Below are 18913 nucleotides of genomic sequence, written 5' to 3'. Positions count from 1 at the left end.
TGGGGGGGGGGGGGTGGGAGAGAGGTGACCTGTGACATCAGGGGGATGAGGTAGCATTCAGAGTCCAGAACAACTAACTCAAATCCCTGCAACATCCTGCCCAGGTTAACACCATAAAAAGATCTCTACACCCAACTGGAGGATACCTGTGAAATTGCTAAACCTGAGTTCTTTCAATGTTGCTGATGCCTGCGAGACCGAGGACTAAAACTAAATCTGAAACAGGTATTCCTGGACTGCCACAATACCTTTTCAGTCGACTCGTATGACTGTGGACACACATCTATTCAATCAACCACAATACCCACAGACCCAGAGATGGCTTCAATATTTGTGAAACAATACCCTTTACCTCTTGCATCCATGGAGGTACCTGTGGAGATTAAGAACTTAGAATCCTGTGGGCTAATTCATTTGATCCACAGTACCTTTAACAACCCAGTACTGTGAATACTCAAACCAAACAGCCAATGGAGATTACGTGCAGACTCTTAGGGAGTTGAATAAACTGGTCCACATGTCACGATGGCCACTTCTGTTCATTGATCAAGGGTTGGCACAGATCCAAGGGTCAATGGTGTATACAGCCAATGATTTGACCAACGGCTACTGGGCAGTACCGTGAGTACGGAGACCAATACAAGCTTGCTTTTAACTTCGGATACATAAACTCTGGCAAGGAGTTCAATATCTTTCTGCATACAGCCATAACCGATTTGGGCAAAAGGGTAGTCCTGGCCTATTTAGATGTACTGATCAAGAGCTCAACTGTGGAGGAACATATAGCAGAAATCTGCTATGTTCTGTCCCAGTTGCAGAAACCTGGAGCGAAACGGTCCTTTCACTTTCAAAAGGCACAGTGGGATAAGACCTGATGGAACTTCTTAGGGCACAAATTCACCCCTGAGGGTCTCAATCCTCAGGGGAAGAAGGTGGAAGCATTATTGAAATTAAAAGACCCTACTACTCTGCAAGAATTAAGAATCCTTCTTGGACTCATTATTTATAGTCAAAAGTTAATTGATGACTACGTCGAGGTCACTCGACCTTTGGACCATTTATTAAAGACCGGAGTCAAGTGGGAGGGGTCCGGAGAAATCTGAGGCAGTTAGACAACTGAAAAGAAGCCTTTCCTAAGCTCTTTGTTTGGCTTTCCCTATGAAGAATAAGCAGTGCTGCTTGGAGACAGGGTTTTCAGATACCTGCAAAAAGAGTAGTTTTGTACCAAAAGCATGACATGGTCAAAAAAGTAATCGCGTACGCGAGCAAATCTTTGTCCTCTGTGGAGGAAACATTTAATGACTGCGAAAAGGCACTCCTGGCAATGGTGTGGGCTTTGAAAAATTACTGCACATTCATCCAGGGGAGCACATCATCGTACAACTCCTCACCATCCATTGCACTACTTACATTCCCTGCCTGGATTCTGTCAGTTTGTAAGTAATTCCAGAATTACTTCCTGGATTTCTGTCCATGCAAGGCTTTCCTGTGGAGGTCGGATATGGCCAAAAAAACAAGAGTATTTTAGCGCACAAATTGGATGTCTTGCATGATTGTGCTCAAGAAAACTGCCCAAGGACAAAAGAATAATGAACAAAAATAATATAGAGGCGTGTTTAACTTCCCCATACAAGTTCTATAAAGAAGACACGCGTCAGGGGATACCCACAGTTTATGTGGATGGGTGCTCCTACCTTGTTGGTAACAAAGGGGAAAAAAAAGAACTAGTGGCTGAAATTGGGAATGCATGGGTGAATGATATAAAAGCACTGCCACATCCCTCCCTCCTCTCCCCCTCCCCCCTCCCTGAGTCCTCTGTTGGTTACAAATTAGGACCCCAACGTAGTCAGGTGGCAGAGTTGATGGCCATTTATCAAGCCATGCTCACCGCGGTGCACACCAACTCAAAGAATTGGTCATAATCACTCACTGACTGTTTATGTCAAGAATGGGTTTGTGGAACTCCAGATCAACTGTAAGAATAAGCCATGTTTTGTGCCTTCAACAAACCCTTAAAGCATGGCAAACTGATCCAGTCGATTGATGATCTGGTGACCTCTGGAAGATGATAAAAGGTCATTACAAAATAGAGGGGCCAGATAAGACTGAATGACCTGGTTGACCAGCTGGCAAAAATCGGAGCTCTGCAGGGGGATTTCATAGATACGGAATCCAGGCTCGGTGAACCCAAGTCACTGCTGTCACCAGGATACACTTGTGCCAAAGGTGGACTCTCAATCATCCAGAGGCCGATTTGATCACTGTACAGAAAGAGAAGGAAACTCAGTGGGTCTTCAATGTGTGGATAGAGTCTTCCAATTATCAGATCCTAACAGAAATGGATTATGCCGGTAAAGAGGATCTCAAGGTGTTGATGTTTTCCAAGATGTTCCAGATCCAAGATGGTTTGTTGGTACGTAGATCCCTTTCTGGATGTGACCAGTGGGTGGTACCTGCCTCATTTCGAAGTCTGATGTTGAACCACGTCCATGACGGGGCCACTGCCAGTCATAACGGGGTCTCATACTGCCAGGCCATAAAGACCCTTGCATATGGAAACTAAGGCACAATAACCATATACTACTGACACAGCAGACACGAGGTTCGATTTGCCAAGAACTCTGGTTTATTTCATAAGTATTCTCAGTCAGCCGACTGGGGTCTAACCTCTCGCAACGTGTGTACCAAGACCTCGTGAGACGCAAGAGAACGAGCAACGCTCAAGCAACAATATATATACATAACATGTCATCTTTGAAGGCAATTCAAACCGCCCATAATGTATCTTTTAGGCTAGTGTTCGGTAATTGACAATCATGACAAGTTTCTATTCAGTCTAAATATACTTATTCTAGCAACAGTAGCAGAGACAGTTTTTTTTGTTATTGAGAACATAAAGCTCTTAGTTCAGCAAGGATATCATGTTCGTAAAAGAGAAACATTCCTTAGCATGTTATCTATGTGTTTCTTTTCATGAACCAAGGATCAGACAGTTCTGAGGCAGAAAATACCAATCTCCGCGAAGGAGTACCGTTAAAAGAATATAATTCATGTTTTAACTGCCTATTGCTACAGCGTTTGTAAGATAGGTCGGCACCTGGGCCCCTGATTAGATGCAGTTTCTGCTCGCCTCCAAGGACTTTGTGAGGGAGGAAAACAATGTATTTCTGTATCGTTTGGCATTCCTGTCTGGGTTGGTCTTTCAACATGCAAACTGTGGCCTCGCACTGTGCATGAGCTTGAAACATAGAATACACATTTTGCAAAGCGTTTTTACAGAAAGAAAAAAGCAAATGGTGGATATTTCACAAAATGGACGCCCTCTGGTTACATTGACGATTCTGTGTTTGCGATGTTTGTCACATGATGCGATTGGTTTCTGGCCAATATAAATACTATAGGGTCGTTTCTGGACTAACAAACCCTGCTTTTGGCTGTAAGCCAAGAGCATCATCCATACATCGCGACTTCTTCTGACCATGTGTCTAATTCTGAACTATGCATACTACCATAATTGTCATTAGAAATATTAATTGCCATGAATTCCTTGATTGTTTCATTTTCGTGGGATGCACCTTCATTTAATATGCGAGGAGGTTGCGTTTTGATTGCGTGTACACATTCATTTGTAATTTGGGAGCAAAGGATTGACAGGCATTGGATGCAACAACAGCAGAACATGAGGATTCCAAATATCGTGACCAAAATTGCAATTCGTTTCCATCCCCATGATCGCAGGGGTTCCCAGAACCATGAAGTTATATTCAGATTCCAACCACCTGTGGGGATACGAATATCAGAGCTCATGACATGCAATTTCTTGATTGCTTCAAATATCGTGGGGGAGGAGTCACTTACGAATACACACCACGCTGACCCCACGATTTTCCACACCCCCCCACGATCAGCTAAAATTATATCAAGGACCATTCGATTCTGAAGTGTCATTAATCTAACTGCTTTCTCTTCTAGTGTCATATTATAGAGTATATCTGTAGTTCCATTTATCGTTTTTTCTAACACTCTGGACAATTTCCTTATATTCCATGAATGTATTGCTTGTCCCCAAAATGGTATAAATGACTTTGCTATATCGCCTGAAATTAGTCCTGCGGTATCAACTCGCTGCGGCCTACATCTGGATAGTTTTGATATTTCCAAAGTTTTGGAAAGAAATACACCAGGCAAAAAGTATACCTAAATAACAGGTCCCTTCCCAAGTTCTAGGTAACCATGGATAGGCCTGATCTCCGCATACAAAATAAACAGGACCTCCTATATGTAATGGTTTCTCTTCTTGCCCAAGTACGGCAGTATTCATGCATCTAGTAAATGTTCCTACAGGATAGGAGCCCTTTTTCAGTAAGCAAAATGGGACAGAACGTGGACTGTGATTAATAGTATCGGAGGGAGGCACAGCATCTTTGTTTCATACTGGAGCCATATTAAAAGTGATTAGGGATTTGTAAGGCCTAGAGAGCCTATCTACTGGATGCGTTGTTACCGTGTTTATTTTGCTTGCACTTGCCAATATTGAACAACCCACCGGTTCCAATACCACCCTTTCAAACTCATCTATATTTGTTCCATCAAACTGACCAGTATCACCGTCGTTCCATTTTCCATAAAATAACACTCTCAATGATGCATAACATGCAGTATTAAGGGGCAAGGGCTGTACATACCAACCCATTCTTTTTCCACCATGCTGGGGTAAATGGGAGCAGACCCAACAGTTGGATCTATTCAAGATAGCATGGGTCATATTCATAATCAGAAGCAATGTATTATTGTCATACCCTCACTCTTACATACAAATGTGTTAACCACCAGGCCCCCTCATATCTAGCCTCTCGATTCACTCAACATATACCAACGCGAGTACTCAGATCTGCACAGTCCCACGGTCTTGCAATCCCTAGATTCAAGCTTCATACAGCTGGGGGAGCCAGCTTCCCAGTCCTGGCAGCCAAGCTTTGGAACACTGTACCACTCACCATCAGAACCTTACCGTCATTTAACCTATTCAAACACAAAGCCAAGCTTTGGCTAGTTACATCTCACTAACAACCGCCCTCTGACTCCGACGGGCCTTCTGGGACCTAGCTCTGCTTTGTTCCGGCACTACTGGTCCGCTTATTGCTCTGTTTTGTAACGTCAATTGTATATTCTGTATATTTTGTTCACAATCTGTTGGTACCAATGTGATGATATGTTATAACTGTAACTTTCTGCCAAGATATGCGCCCGGTTGCCTTTGGGCCTGGTCTGCGCTATATAAATAAACAAACCCTTTTCTAGGTTTTACTTCTTGTGAGAGGAGAGTATAAGAGCACATGTACTGGGCTGCTCGTTGTGGGAACATTAGTAGCAGGCAAAAGGAAGCTCGAAGGGTGCACAGTTTCCAGATACCAGAACATTGGGATCAGCGTAATCAAAACGCAAAGCGGTATCATAATTACTAGCATATTCTTTTTTCTAGGAACAGGCTTAGTCTCTATTTCTACAATATCACCAGCATTGGAGCAGGAGGGAGCAGGAGTGAGTGTAGGCATTGTCTGTAATGCTTATCTCAGGAAAAGTTTTCAATATTCGTCGCAGAAAAGTTCTCCACAGCAACACACGTTAACAGCAAAGCGTTCAAGTAGCAGCAAAACGTTCAGACCAGTTCAGGCTAGCCTGCTCAATAAATGACAGCAAGCTGATGTGATTTTGCACAGAGCTCCAAAAAAGGCAGGTGCAAGCATCAATTGTGTCGGTACCATATGCGCCCCGCTTGTCCGTACGGGGACGCACTGGTCCTTCACTTTTCAAAGGTAGCACCGGGAAACCGCGTTTCAGAGCTTTCAATTTGATGCAGCTTGATACAGCTCATACGCTCCATTTCCATAGGCCTCCGTTTCCCACTTCATCCATGTTGGGAATAGAGGCAAAACAAACACGCAGATTACTTCCGATTTTGAGAACGTAGATTGTACCTTATGGCTCCAGGTACAGTATGATCGATGAACAATGCACTCTCATTTCCAGATGCAGGATCACTGCCAGCTTGCGATGCAATGAGTGATGATGCGACAGTAGTCGGACAAGGTTGAGGCACCTTTGGCCTTTCGATCTTTGTTGCAATCTTCCCAGGCCCTTTCTCTGGCTTAGGAAGCACTTCTGGCAAAGACCTGGCAATGGTATTTTTGTGATCAAGTGCAGCTGTATTTCTTTTGACGTCATGATCAGGCAGCTCTTTCAAAGGAAATGGAATTCTTTTTGTGTGTGTTGCGTGGATCCATGACTTGCGACCATCCACTCGGACTGCAGTCTGTGTAGCCAGGAGAACCTGATAGGCCCCCTTCCATCGCGGTGCGAGCAAAGATTTTCTCTCAAAATCTTTAATTAGTGTCCAGTCGCCAGGCTGCAGACAATGTCCTCGGCTGGTATATCTGACAGGAAGAGCCTCCTGCACCTGATGATGAATCAAACGCAAGTGTTGAGTTAACTGTTTACAGTAATTAATAAGCAAAGGGTGTTCAATGACTCAAATTTTTCAGCTGTGGAGCATTCCAAACATTTGCTGGTCTCCCCATGATTATTTCATAGGGGGGAGTCCAGTCCTTGCTTGTACAGAGGTTCGCATGCACAACAAAGCTAGCAGCAATGTGTTGGGCCATTTCAAATGACTCCCCTCACAGATTTTGCTGATCTTATTTTTCAAAATACCGTTCTGGCGTTCCAATAAACCGGGACTCATCGGGTGTCTGGCTGAATGGAATTGTTTGTCTATTTGGAGACCTGCACAAATTTGTAGTATTACGGCTGCAATGAAGTGCGGACCGTTATCTGACCATATGACACCAGGCAGGCCAAAACGGGAAAAGTACCCTTTTAGCATTACTTTAGCTGTGGCCATAGCTGTACAATCTTTCAGGGGATAGGCCTCTACCCATTTGCTAAATGCGCAGACCACCACAAGGACATATGTATAGTTTTGGCACCTTTCCATTTCTATAAAATCAAAATGGATGACTTCAAATGGCATAGAGGGGGGGCCAAAACCTGCAACTGGTATCGCTGTTCCCTTTCCAATGTTATGTTGTAAACAAGTCATGCAGTTCTGAACCATTCTATCAGCAGTTTTTCTAATATGCGGATTCTGTCATACTGTTTCTAGATGTTGAATCATTTTCTTAGCACATGTGTGTGTTGGACTGTGGGCCATAGTGACCATCGCCGTTACATAGGCATTTGGCAACAACCATCTTTTATTCTTTTTGTCCAGCCAACAACCTTCGACGTCTAATTCTGCTGGACCCTCAGACCATGCTTTTTTTTCATCTGCAGTGGCTTCTGCTTGCATTTCCTTAACTGTGGCAATGCCATTTTCTACCATCGAGGGTACCTCATTTTTTCAACGTACATTTTTGTGTGTAAATCAGTGGCAGTTTGTTTCGCAATTCTGTCTGCAAATGCGTTTCCCATTCCCACGTTACATGTTACCTTTTTATGTGCTTCACATTTCATTATTGCTATTCGTTTGGGAAGCGCAAGTGCAGACAACAGTCTCACTATCAAAGTACCATGGATTTTTGTTCTGTGTGAAATCAGGAAACCCCTTTCAGCCCATAATCGTCCAAAATGGTGTACCAACCCAAATGCATATTGGCTGTCGGTATATGCGTTTACATTCAGGTTTGCAGAAATTTCACATGCTCCGGTTAACGCTATTGTTTCTGCGGCTTGTGCTGAGTTGTATGGGATTCTTTTGCTTTCTACTATACTTTTCAGTGTAGTGATGGTACATCAACTGCTGCATATGCCATTGGGTAATTGAAAACAAGAACCGTCACAAAACAATTCTCCATCTGGCTCTTTCTGTGGGGTATCACTTAGATCAATTCTTCCTTTCGTCTCTTGTTCAGTAACCATTAAACAATCATGGGAGAATTCTTTTTCACCGCCTTTTTCATTGGGAGGAGGCATTATCTCGGCCGGATTTAAAGCGCACCAACTCATAATTTGGATATGTGGTGCAAAAAGGACAATTTCATACCTTGTTAATCTGGCTGATGTAAGGTGTTGCGTCTGCGTTCTATTTAAAAGAACGTCCACTGGATGGGGCACCATGACGGTTAAAGCGTAACCTAAAACCATACCCTCGGTTGGTTTTACTGACGCGACAGCTGCAGCAACAGCTCGCAAGCAGCACGGCAAAGCGCATGTAACAGGATCCAACGTGGAAGAGAAGTAGCCGCATGGTCTATTTCTCCCTCCTCGTTCCCGAGTCAAAACAGCCAAAGCACAAATAACTTAAAACTCTTGTCATAATTTGGTGTGTCCAAAACTGGAGCTGATCATAATGCAGCTTTGAGCAGGTCAAATGCTTCTTGACATTCCATGGTCCATGGCAAAGGTAAGGTAACATCCTTACTTGTCAATGCCACTATTGGTTTCACAATCATAGAGAAATTGGCGATCCACTGCCTACCATATGAAGCCATGCCAATTAAAGCCCTGACTTCTTTCTGCGTATTTGAAACAGGCATATCAGAGATGCTTTGTATCCTTTCTGGTGTCAATCTTCTTCCCTCCTTCGAAAGGAGGTAGCCCAAGTAGGTTACTTCCTTTTAACAATACTGGAATTTCCTTAGTGAAGCTTTGTGCCCGTTTGCTGCTAAATGTGTTAATAGTGCAACTGTACTTTCCTTACAAATCTCTTCTGTGTCTGCTGCTAGCAATAAATCATCTATGTATTGTAACAAAACACAACCTGCTGGTAGTTGTAGCATATCTAGTTGTTCTTTTAATGCTATACCGTAAATACTCAGACTTTTAGTGTACCCATGCAGAATTCGTGTGAATGTAAATGAACGTCCTCCTAGAGTAAAAGCAGATAAATATCTGCTATCTGGATGTACTGGAATGCTGAAAAACACATTCTTCAGATCTACAATACTAATGTACGATGCAGATGCTGGAATCACAGTCAAAATTGTAGTCATATCCGGGACTAATGGAAATTGCGGATCAACAACTTTATTCAATCCGCGCAGATCAATTATGAAACTGTACGGTATGTCATTACCTCCTTTCTTGTAAACTGGAAGAATCGGACTATTGCAAGTGCTACCAGAAATTTCTTCAATTACATTTCTTTTAATCAAATCGACACAATGCTTTCTCCCCTCTGGCCGAAATTCTATATTGCGGAATACGCGGCAATGTAATTCCTTCTTTCAAAACAATTTTCACTGGCTCTACTTTTAAACAACCAACATCACTGTCATTCATTGCCCATATATAAGCCAGTTGTAACGCTCACCTGACTCCCACGGGGGCGCTGGCCTGGTTCGCGCTGCTGTGACCTCGTCTAAGGTGATGCGCAGGGTTCGGAAGACGGACTGGACCGGGCCCCAGATCTGGCTTGTCTGACTCGCAGAAGTATCCTTCTGTAGGTGAGAATAGGGGGTTAACTGTCTACGGGGTAATGCAATCGGCCTCCCACTTACCCCTCTCTCACCCTCCTCAAAACCCTTCTGTGCTTCCCCGTAGCGTCTCACCTTAGGGTCTGGAAGGACGAGCTCTCCATCCTGCTTCTGATGCAGGGGCGCGTTGGTATCCAGTTATGTCACTGGATTTTCGGATGGGTGAGAACCAAACTTACTTGGCTTCCAGGTAAGTTTTTCTATAAGTGGTTCCCCTTGTGTCCATGCATTAATGTTCTAATGCTAGTGTCTTTTTCCCCATAGGGGCCGGGGTACGGAATGCCGGGGAACAGGCACCGACCCGAGGTGAGCGGTGAAATCCTTGTGGAAATCAGGTAAGTCTTTAATGAGTGTTTTGGTAATGTCTTTTCATTCACTCATTAACGCTGATGTCTTTTTCCCCTTAGGGGCCGGGGTCCGAAAATGCCTGGATGCGGCGCGGACCCGAAATGAAAAGGGAATGACCCAACAGGTAAGTCTTGACATGGAGTTTTAGCTTCCCTTTTCCCTTCTTTCTCTCACCTTTGTTCTTGTCTTTTTCTCCCTAGGCGCGGGGGCGCGACTGCGAATCCGGATGGTCGCTGCTGAACATGGAGGCGCCCTGTAAAGGTGAGTAGAATGCGGCGCTGCAGCGATCGATGCAATGTGCTTTTAAAAATAAATGTCTTCCTTTTCAGGATTGTCGGCGAAATGTCTCTGGGATGCAGATTTAGCAGGTGAGGCCTTTTCCTTCTTCTGTTCTCTTGTTCCCTTCCTTTGCAGATGATTCAGGATGCTGGCAGGTGTGTCAGAAGTCAAGATGCAGGAGCAGACACGGTGAGCGTCCAGCTGCTAGATGCAGAACAACGCGAAGCACGTGTGGCTGATCGGGTGTTGTTTAAATAGCCTTGGAAGAAGTTCCTAGAATGTGTCCTTCCTCCAATCAGGTATGTATCCTTCCCCGACCACGCCCGGGTGGTAAATGAGTCCCACAGGTAAAGTAGTTCCTTTCAGGCCTCAAGGAGGCCGGGGTTCTGCAGCATGGTCTGCATCAGGTAAGTGCACCCAAACACTTTCATAATGAGCCTGGCGCCTATGGCGCCAGGACTGACGTTTTCTATGAGCCTGGCGCCATAGGCGCCAGGATCCTGTCCAAAGGGCCCCTATAAGGGGTTGCTGGGACCTTCCCCGGGGACTTGATGTCCGCTTTCGGGGACGCAGGGCCTGAGCCGGCTCCCCGGGAGCGGGCATCATGACACCAGTACTTCATTTAATTCCGTCGGTAATGGTTTATATAGAAATTGTGACACAGGAGTCTTTTGTAGCAAAATTGTCAAATACACTCCATCAGGAGAACAATAAATGACTGCATTCAATTTCTTCAGCAAATTTATTCCCAACAAATTTTCACTGCAATTTTTCATCAAAAAGAATGGGCAAGACTCAGTGAATGGACCTAGTGTTATAGGTACTGATTGTGACACTGGACTGATTACTGGTGTACCTGAGAACCCTACTGAAACATTGCGCTGCCCTGACAGTTATTGGGTAAACCCCCCCAACATTGCAGCACGCGCACACACCGGTGTTCATGCTGTCTATCTTGTCACCTATAACTCTTGCAAGGCCTGCCCTCTTTCACTCTGCCTACTTCTCCAACTGGCACTGGCCTCACGAGTGCACCAGCATCATACTCCATACACACTCAAGCACCTAATCTACGGATCAAAACAGTCACCTTGCGCTGCCTGTAAAGTGCATGGGCCAGCTGCACAAACACGCCGGTACACGTGCCCCCACGCATTTTTCCCCTGCACTGATACGAGTCACTACAGGGTCACTTCACCTACTCTTTGCCTGACTACTAGACTTTCACCTTTACCGGATTGTGCCCCAACAATAATATCCAACCATGATTGCTACATGCCATTATTCAGTAATTGCAACTGTTTGTGGCAGAATAGACATCATTAAAACATACTCAAGTACAGTCGCCTATGATTGGCTACGCTACTACAACTCTAGAGTATACATTTTGCCCAGTGGCTACACTAATCTAATGTGCTGCCAGCTATGTTGCAACTAGCCCCTTTGGTAAGAGCAACTTAGTGCACCCTAGTCATATTGTATCCAACCCATTGTAGAATTGACTACTGCCTGCATTTGTGCTGTATCTGGCATCTATACTGCATCTAGTACCCACTGTATCTAGTATTTACTGGCCCTGCCTTCTAATTATTGCATTTGCATCTAGCTGCACTACCTTCCGACTGTCTCCTTAGCATCAAAGCTGCATCTAGTATCCACTGGCCCTGCCATCCGATTGTTGGATCTGCATTGTTGCAACTGTGATTCTTAAATTCAGATGGACCTTGTTGCTACATGGTTCCTACCTGTGTGCACATTGCATTTTAGCCTATACTGCGATTTTTGAATTTAGATGGACCTTGCTGCTATATTGTGCCTACCTGTGTGCACATTGCATTTTAGCCTATTCCGTGATTTTTGAATTTAGATGGAATTGGCTGCTATATTGTGCCTATTTGCTCGCACATTGCATTTTAGCCCATAGTTTGATTCTTAAATTTAGACGGACCTTGCCGCTATATTGTTCCTACTTGTTTGTACATGTATTTTCAGCCCAAACTGTGCTTTTTGAACTTAGGTGAAACCCTGCTGCTAGATTACCTCTGTGAGCACATTGCCAGTGCTGCCTATATCATTACCAGCTTGCCACACTTACGTATTTTACTTAGCCTATGTGTGCCAATACGTGCTGTCTCTTTACCTGCCACATAGCGTTGACTATCGCGCCGCTCTCTGCTCGCACACTCTAACATACAGGCACCAGGGCCCATTCTGAGCTCACTCTCTATATTTGGTACCTCTACCATTAGCTAGCCCACCTCCTCATAAATTATGTCTTTGCCAGCTACTTATAAAGTCCTACTGAGGACTATCCCACACGTACTCATCACAATAGATGTCAACATGCTTCACTCTTTGCCCTCCCAGGTGTCTGAGATACCCCCGAATGATCCCAAAAACAAACTAAATGAAATGATCGCTAGACCATGTAATCTCTCCCAAATAAACCTCAAACTGTGTGCCAAACTCCCCAAAATGTATGAACCCACAGCCAGATCTCTAGACCTCCTCGCTAACAACTTGGCTAGAAACCTAAGAAGTGCACAGCCTAATACCAAAATATCTCCGCATAACTTGACCAACACTCAGCACCCACTCCAGCTCAACAGCCGACTCTCTCGAGTCCCCACTACTTGCCCAAAACCCCACAATACTGCGATACCACCCACTGGCCCCACACTGCCAGGTACAAGAGGAGCCTTAATAAATGCCCGATCTCTGGTGGCACATGCCACAGAAATAGCCGACCTTATCACTACTGAAAAAATGGACTTCCTCGCCATTACGGAATCCTGGCTGCATTCAGCAATAATGCTAGCTATTCCTGAGGACTACACTCTTAAGAATAGACCGCACCTCCTCTCGAGGCGGTGGCCTAGCCATAATTGCAAAATTTAGCCTAGCACTGAGACTTGCTACCCCACTAAAGGTAGACTCTTGCAAACTCCTGACCGCCAAACTAACTACGTCAACTACTCAAACTACATCTATCCACCTTATCTACAGACCTCCAGGCCCTTTAGGATCCTTTGAAGATCTCACTAACATCCTTTCGATAACCTCAAAAATACATCACCAAGTCTCCTACTAGGAGACTTTAATCTTGGCCACAAAGACCCCTTAGATCCTAATGCCACACTAATCAACGATTCCATTGAGGAATTAGGCTTCACCCAAAAGGTAACAGGCGCCACTCACACTAAGGGCAAAACCCTTGATTGGATAGCGGACCACCATTGTGTAACATCTATTAAGGCCATAACACCTTTATCCTGGTCTGACCACCACTTGATCTCTTTTGCCCTTGAAGACACAGCCCACTATCATACCATCAATATAGCTCCTGCTATTCCTACAAGGAACAAAAAGAACATTACAGCTGACAAACTTATTCCTCTGATCATCCCTACCTTGAATTCCCTCCCTGACTCTGCAGACCCATCTACCTTGGTCGAAGAATACAACTAGGTAATGCTATCCGCCTTGGACACCATAGCACCTTTGAAAATCAGAAAATGCAAATAGAAAAAACATGTCAATTCATGGTTCTCTCCCCACCTAAAAGCCATTAGACTTGAGAAACGCAAATGTGAACTAACATGGAGATTAAACCCTTTTGATACTAACAAAAACAACCTCACTAAACTAGCCTCCCTATACAAAAAAGAAATAATCCTTGCTAAACAAGAATCCTACAATTTGCGCATCGTCCAAGCTAAATCCAATACAAAAGAATTATTCACAATTCTTAAAGAATTGGAAACACCTATCCAAGCCCCTGACACCTGCCTTAAGGACAAAACCTGGTGCACTAGCATTCAGAGTGCTTTAGCTAATAAAATAACGACCTTGCAGGCTAAAATTAACAACAAAAAAGAATCCCTCTTCCTCGCCGCTAACTCTAATAATATTACGGCCACTGTGCCCTCGAACACCTCACCTCTCACCCTGTCCGAAATACCTAACCCCTCTTTAACTTTAAGAAAGTATCAATTTTAGAAGTCGAAAAGGTCATCTTAACTCTCAAACCCTCCAACTGCCATGATGACCCTTGCCCTGCACAAATCATAAAGGATGCCGCAAGGGACCTTTCCCCATTCATAACCAAACTTATAAATGCTTCATTCTCTTCCGGCACTATTCCCAACAATCTGAAACAATTGTGGGTCCTCCCACTTCTGAAAAAACAAACACTTGACCCGACCATTCCCACAAATTATCGCCCCATTACGACAGTGCCATTCCTGCTTAAAATCCTGGACAAGGTAGCGTACCTCCAAATTCAACAATATTTGGAATGCAACCACCTCCTAGGAGTACGTCAGTCAGGTTTTAGACCGCAACACGGAACAGAAACTGCACTGATTGACCTTAAAGCACAAATAGACACCTTGCAAGCCAATGGTAACACAGCACTACTTCTGCTGCTCGAGCTCTCAGCGGCGTTTGACTTGGTGGATCATAAGACTCTTTGCCACCACTTAGACTCAGCTACTCACTTCTCACAAGAAGCCATAGGCTGGATTCAATCCTTCTTAGATAATAGAACCATGCAGGTCTTCTCACCTTCAGCAGCCGCAGACCCTATTCCTATCATTTTTGGTGTGTCTCAGGGCTCATGTGTTTCCCCCACTCTGTACAACATCTTCACAAAGCCCCATTTTGATGGTCTAGACGGCCTGGGCATCACCTACACTAACTATGCAGATGATACACAGATCCTCATCCCGTTGATGGGAGATTACGACAAGGATTTGGCCTTTGTGAACAGAGTATTTCTCATCATCCAGGCATGGATGGCCTCTCATGGACTATGCCTGAATGATGATAAAACCAAACTACTCATCTTGGGCACTGTCGCTAATCTCAATAAATTAGGCCATCTATGTTCTAACTTCACCATAGATAACAACAACATCCCAGTAGCCAAGGAAGTGAAAACTCTTGGCTTCTACCTAGACTCCACTCTCACCTTCAATAAACAAGTATATTCCATGGCCTCGGCCACCGCCTACACGTGCAAGCTAATTAGATCAGCTAAGCCATTCCTCACACCTAACAACTGCATTACGTTAGCAAGAGCCTTGGTATTATCTAAACTGGATTATTGTAACACCCTATATATAGGATGCAACAAATACAATACCAATAAGATCCAGATCTTACAAAATAATGCTTTAAGAGCAGCCCTCAATATTCCCAAGAAAGCCCACATATCTGGCTTTAGAAGATCCAACAACTGGCTCGCCACCAAAGATAAAATCCTCCTCAAATCAGCCTCCCTAACTCATAAATGCTTACATATGGCCGCCCCCCAGTCCCTTACTTGTAGATTCCGGAGACAATCCACTAACCGCCCTTCCAGAACAGCTAATACTAACCTACTTCAAGTGCCTAGATTCAAACGCATGAAGACTGGTGGTAGTAGCTTCCTGGTCAAAGCTGCCCAAAACTGGAACTCACTCCCACCCTCTTTAAGAGAAGACTTGCCCTACCCACGCTTCAGATCTAACCTCATCCAATGGATTGAGCATGACATTTGACTTTCTACCACACTGCCACACTACCGCGTATATCTATATATATATATATATATATATATATATATCTATATATATATATATATATATATATATATATATATATATCTGTATAATTGTATATATTGTATATAACTGTTGCTTGATGCTCTGTGCTACCTTTTGCTTATTTGTATGATTTAGGCCTGTACAGCAATGTAACCTAAGCTGAACAATCCTCTTTCATTCTTCGGCGCCCTGATGCCTTTGGGTCTGGTGTGCATTATAAATAAATAAATACACAGTGGTATATCTTGAACCTGCTGATGGTCAATCGAACATTTTTATGCACCTGTGTCCACTAGAAAAATGTGTTCCCGATTCCCAACCTTCATTTTACGTAGGGCCCTTTCTGGTCTACGGGAATAGATACTGGTTCCAACCCCTGTCTTGGGCTGTCCTAGTAAAATAATACATCGTCAGATGTAAAGTCGCCAGTGTAATATGCATTGGACTGATTGTCAAAAAATTTCCATCACTTGTGCTGTTTTACTGTTGATTCTGATTCCCCCATTTATTCTGAAATTGTGGCGCTCTTTGGTTTCTATTCTGTCCTTGTGTTCCCAGGCAACCTCTATTCTGTCTTCTCGGGAAAGCCCCATTTCGATTCTGTTATCTGCGGGCACTGTGCTCGCCAATGGCCTTCTTGTCTACAATAGGCACATTGATTAATCCCTATTGGACCACCTTGCATGTTGGAAAATTGGGCTCTGGATTGTGTGTTCCCGCCACCTCTATTATTGTTTGCTCCTTGCTGCATCAATACTCTGGGTTTTCAGATTCCCTTTGTCCCTTATTTCTTTGTCCTTCTCTGCATCCACTCTGTTCTCATAATACTGGGCCATGTGTAATACTTCACTTTGTATTTTTGCTTGCCATGCACTTTCAGATGTCATTATTAAATTTGGAATTTTCGGTAACACTCGCACAAACAATCTCTTCTCGGGTTCAGTACTCAGTCTTGACCACTAAAATCTGCAAATATTTCTTCAAATCGATTAAAATAATCAATCGCTCCTTCATCTTTGCCCTGTAAACAAGCAGTCAATTTATCCCAAACTATTCTCTTTTCGGATACCAAAGTTTTCAATTTCTCTACTATTCTCACAGGTAAAGCCAACATGACTTGCGGCGGTTTTTCTCCAGCCTTTCTCTGACCATCAATTCTAATCAAATTTTCCCATGTGTCACCCAGCATCGTCGCGTCATTTAAATTTCCAACCTGTTTCCATATGTCTACAGGAAGAATCACAGGAAACAATATATCAATGCCACACAATGTAAAAATAAATGAATTCAAAACAGATTCAATTTCTTTATAGAATCCTGACGGGTTTTTCCTAATATCGGGGATCGTCTGCCTGATATTATTTACCTTTTGTCTAGAAAAAGGGACGTGTACAAACTGTGCAGTATAATGTGCTCCTATCGTATGCGCTACAACAGTTTCAGTGGCAGCAACTTCTACTTTCGGGACAAACGTCGGAGGCACTTCCCTCACGGGCAATTGCAAACTAGGTGTTTCTACATCTGCTCGTTTGCTTTTTCTCTTGATTTAGCTTTATTGCTTAGTAGTCATTCCAGTCTCAGGCGAAAATGCTCTTTTGTAAATCGTCATTAAATCAGCGGGACAACATGTCTTATTCTTCATATATTCATTTTACAAATACTCAACCATGACCTGTAATACCTTTCTCTGCATTTCTGGTGTATATTGACTAAACGTATCATGCACTTCAATTGGGGAAATGGCGGCATCTGAAATCCATCTAAGCGTATCTCGCGTACATATTCTCATCTCTTCACTAACAGGTTTTAACGGTGGAAAAAATCGTTGCTGGACATATGACACACACGGTTTATCTTTTTTCATTATTTCTCTATGCAATTGATCAAGCTCGTCCTTAAACACAAATATTCAGCCTACATGTTCTCGTACTTTCGACCCATTATCCCGCAAATGAGAAACAACCAAATCACACAACTCTTGCGGTGCCAATGTGTCAGTTAAATCGCTCAATTTTTTCTCAAGATAATTCCCCATGCGTTCTAACAATACCTGCTGTTCAGTAAGGCCTCTGATCAGATATGAAAATGTGCACAGCTGTTTCATCGCCACCTTCAACATACGTTTCTGCCCAAGTTCTCCGCTCCTCTTTCCTGTCTTTGCTAACCGTACTACGAGTCACTCTACTGCTTCCTTGCACAGGCCCCATTTCTGTAGACCTGCCTGCAAAAGCAGCTAATTCACGCTCTGACGGCAGTGGAGAAAATGGTGTCACGTGCACAGGGGAAGAAGAACTTGCTACTGGTGCAGATGGAACAACGGGAATGGGAGGTACATAAGGAGGAGCAGCAACTGGGTCAGTACTACCTTTGGGGTTAATTTCTACGCTCATTCAAGATTCTGTTTATTAGCTCATCTGATGTAAGCAAATCTTGTTGTGGATATATTTTCTGTACACCTAATTGGAAAGCTCTGTCCATTCTCCTAAGGTCCTCTTTCTGTTGATGCTGATCAAGCTCCAGCGCTTTGTCTACGTTCGTTTTATGTCTGCACGCATGTTTCTCTCTACTTTTGAAACAGAGATTAGCTTCCTTCCTCCAGTCTCTCGCGAAATCGAACGCCGCTGGTCTGGCTTTCTTACGTAGCAATACTGATTCTAAGTGTTCTATACGTGTTCACTCAAAGCTCCCATCATTAGGCCACTGTAAGTCTGATACATGTCTAGTCTGCTTATGCTAAATCGCATTAGCCGGTCAAGTGGCACAGCGAGTAGAGCGCTCGCTTTGACATCCGTGCAGAGCCTGCTAATGCAGGTTCGAATCCCGGCGCGGCCAAACTCAGCCTTTCATCCTTCCGAGGTTGAAAAATGAGCACCACATACCGTGGGTAATATTTATTATTAAAAATTATTGCCCCTATACCATATTTTACATACATTTCAAATGCCGGCGACCCTGCAGGTTGCGCGACCTGGCCAGTTTCCAAAGATTGTCTACAGCAGTGGAAAAATCCCACTAGGCAGGAAGACAATTGCCCAGGCATAATTAATCCTTACCCTTCTCTTACCGTGGGCGTTTGATCTTGCAAGAGCAACACTTGATCAATATCAGGACATTTAAGAATCAGGGCACGACTCACCTGATCAATCAATTCGTCACTCAGGACGCAATTCTTCTGTATACAGACGCAACCAATAATCGCTGTGACTGCGTGTCTGGCTCAATCTG

Source organism: Ambystoma mexicanum, chromosome 4q, assembly GCF_040938575.1.
Source record: "Ambystoma mexicanum isolate Mex_15411 chromosome 4q, UKY_AmexF1_1, whole genome shotgun sequence".
In the NCBI taxonomy this organism is placed as follows: Eukaryota; Metazoa; Chordata; class Amphibia; order Caudata; family Ambystomatidae; genus Ambystoma; species Ambystoma mexicanum.
This window is presented reverse-complemented; position numbering follows the sequence as displayed.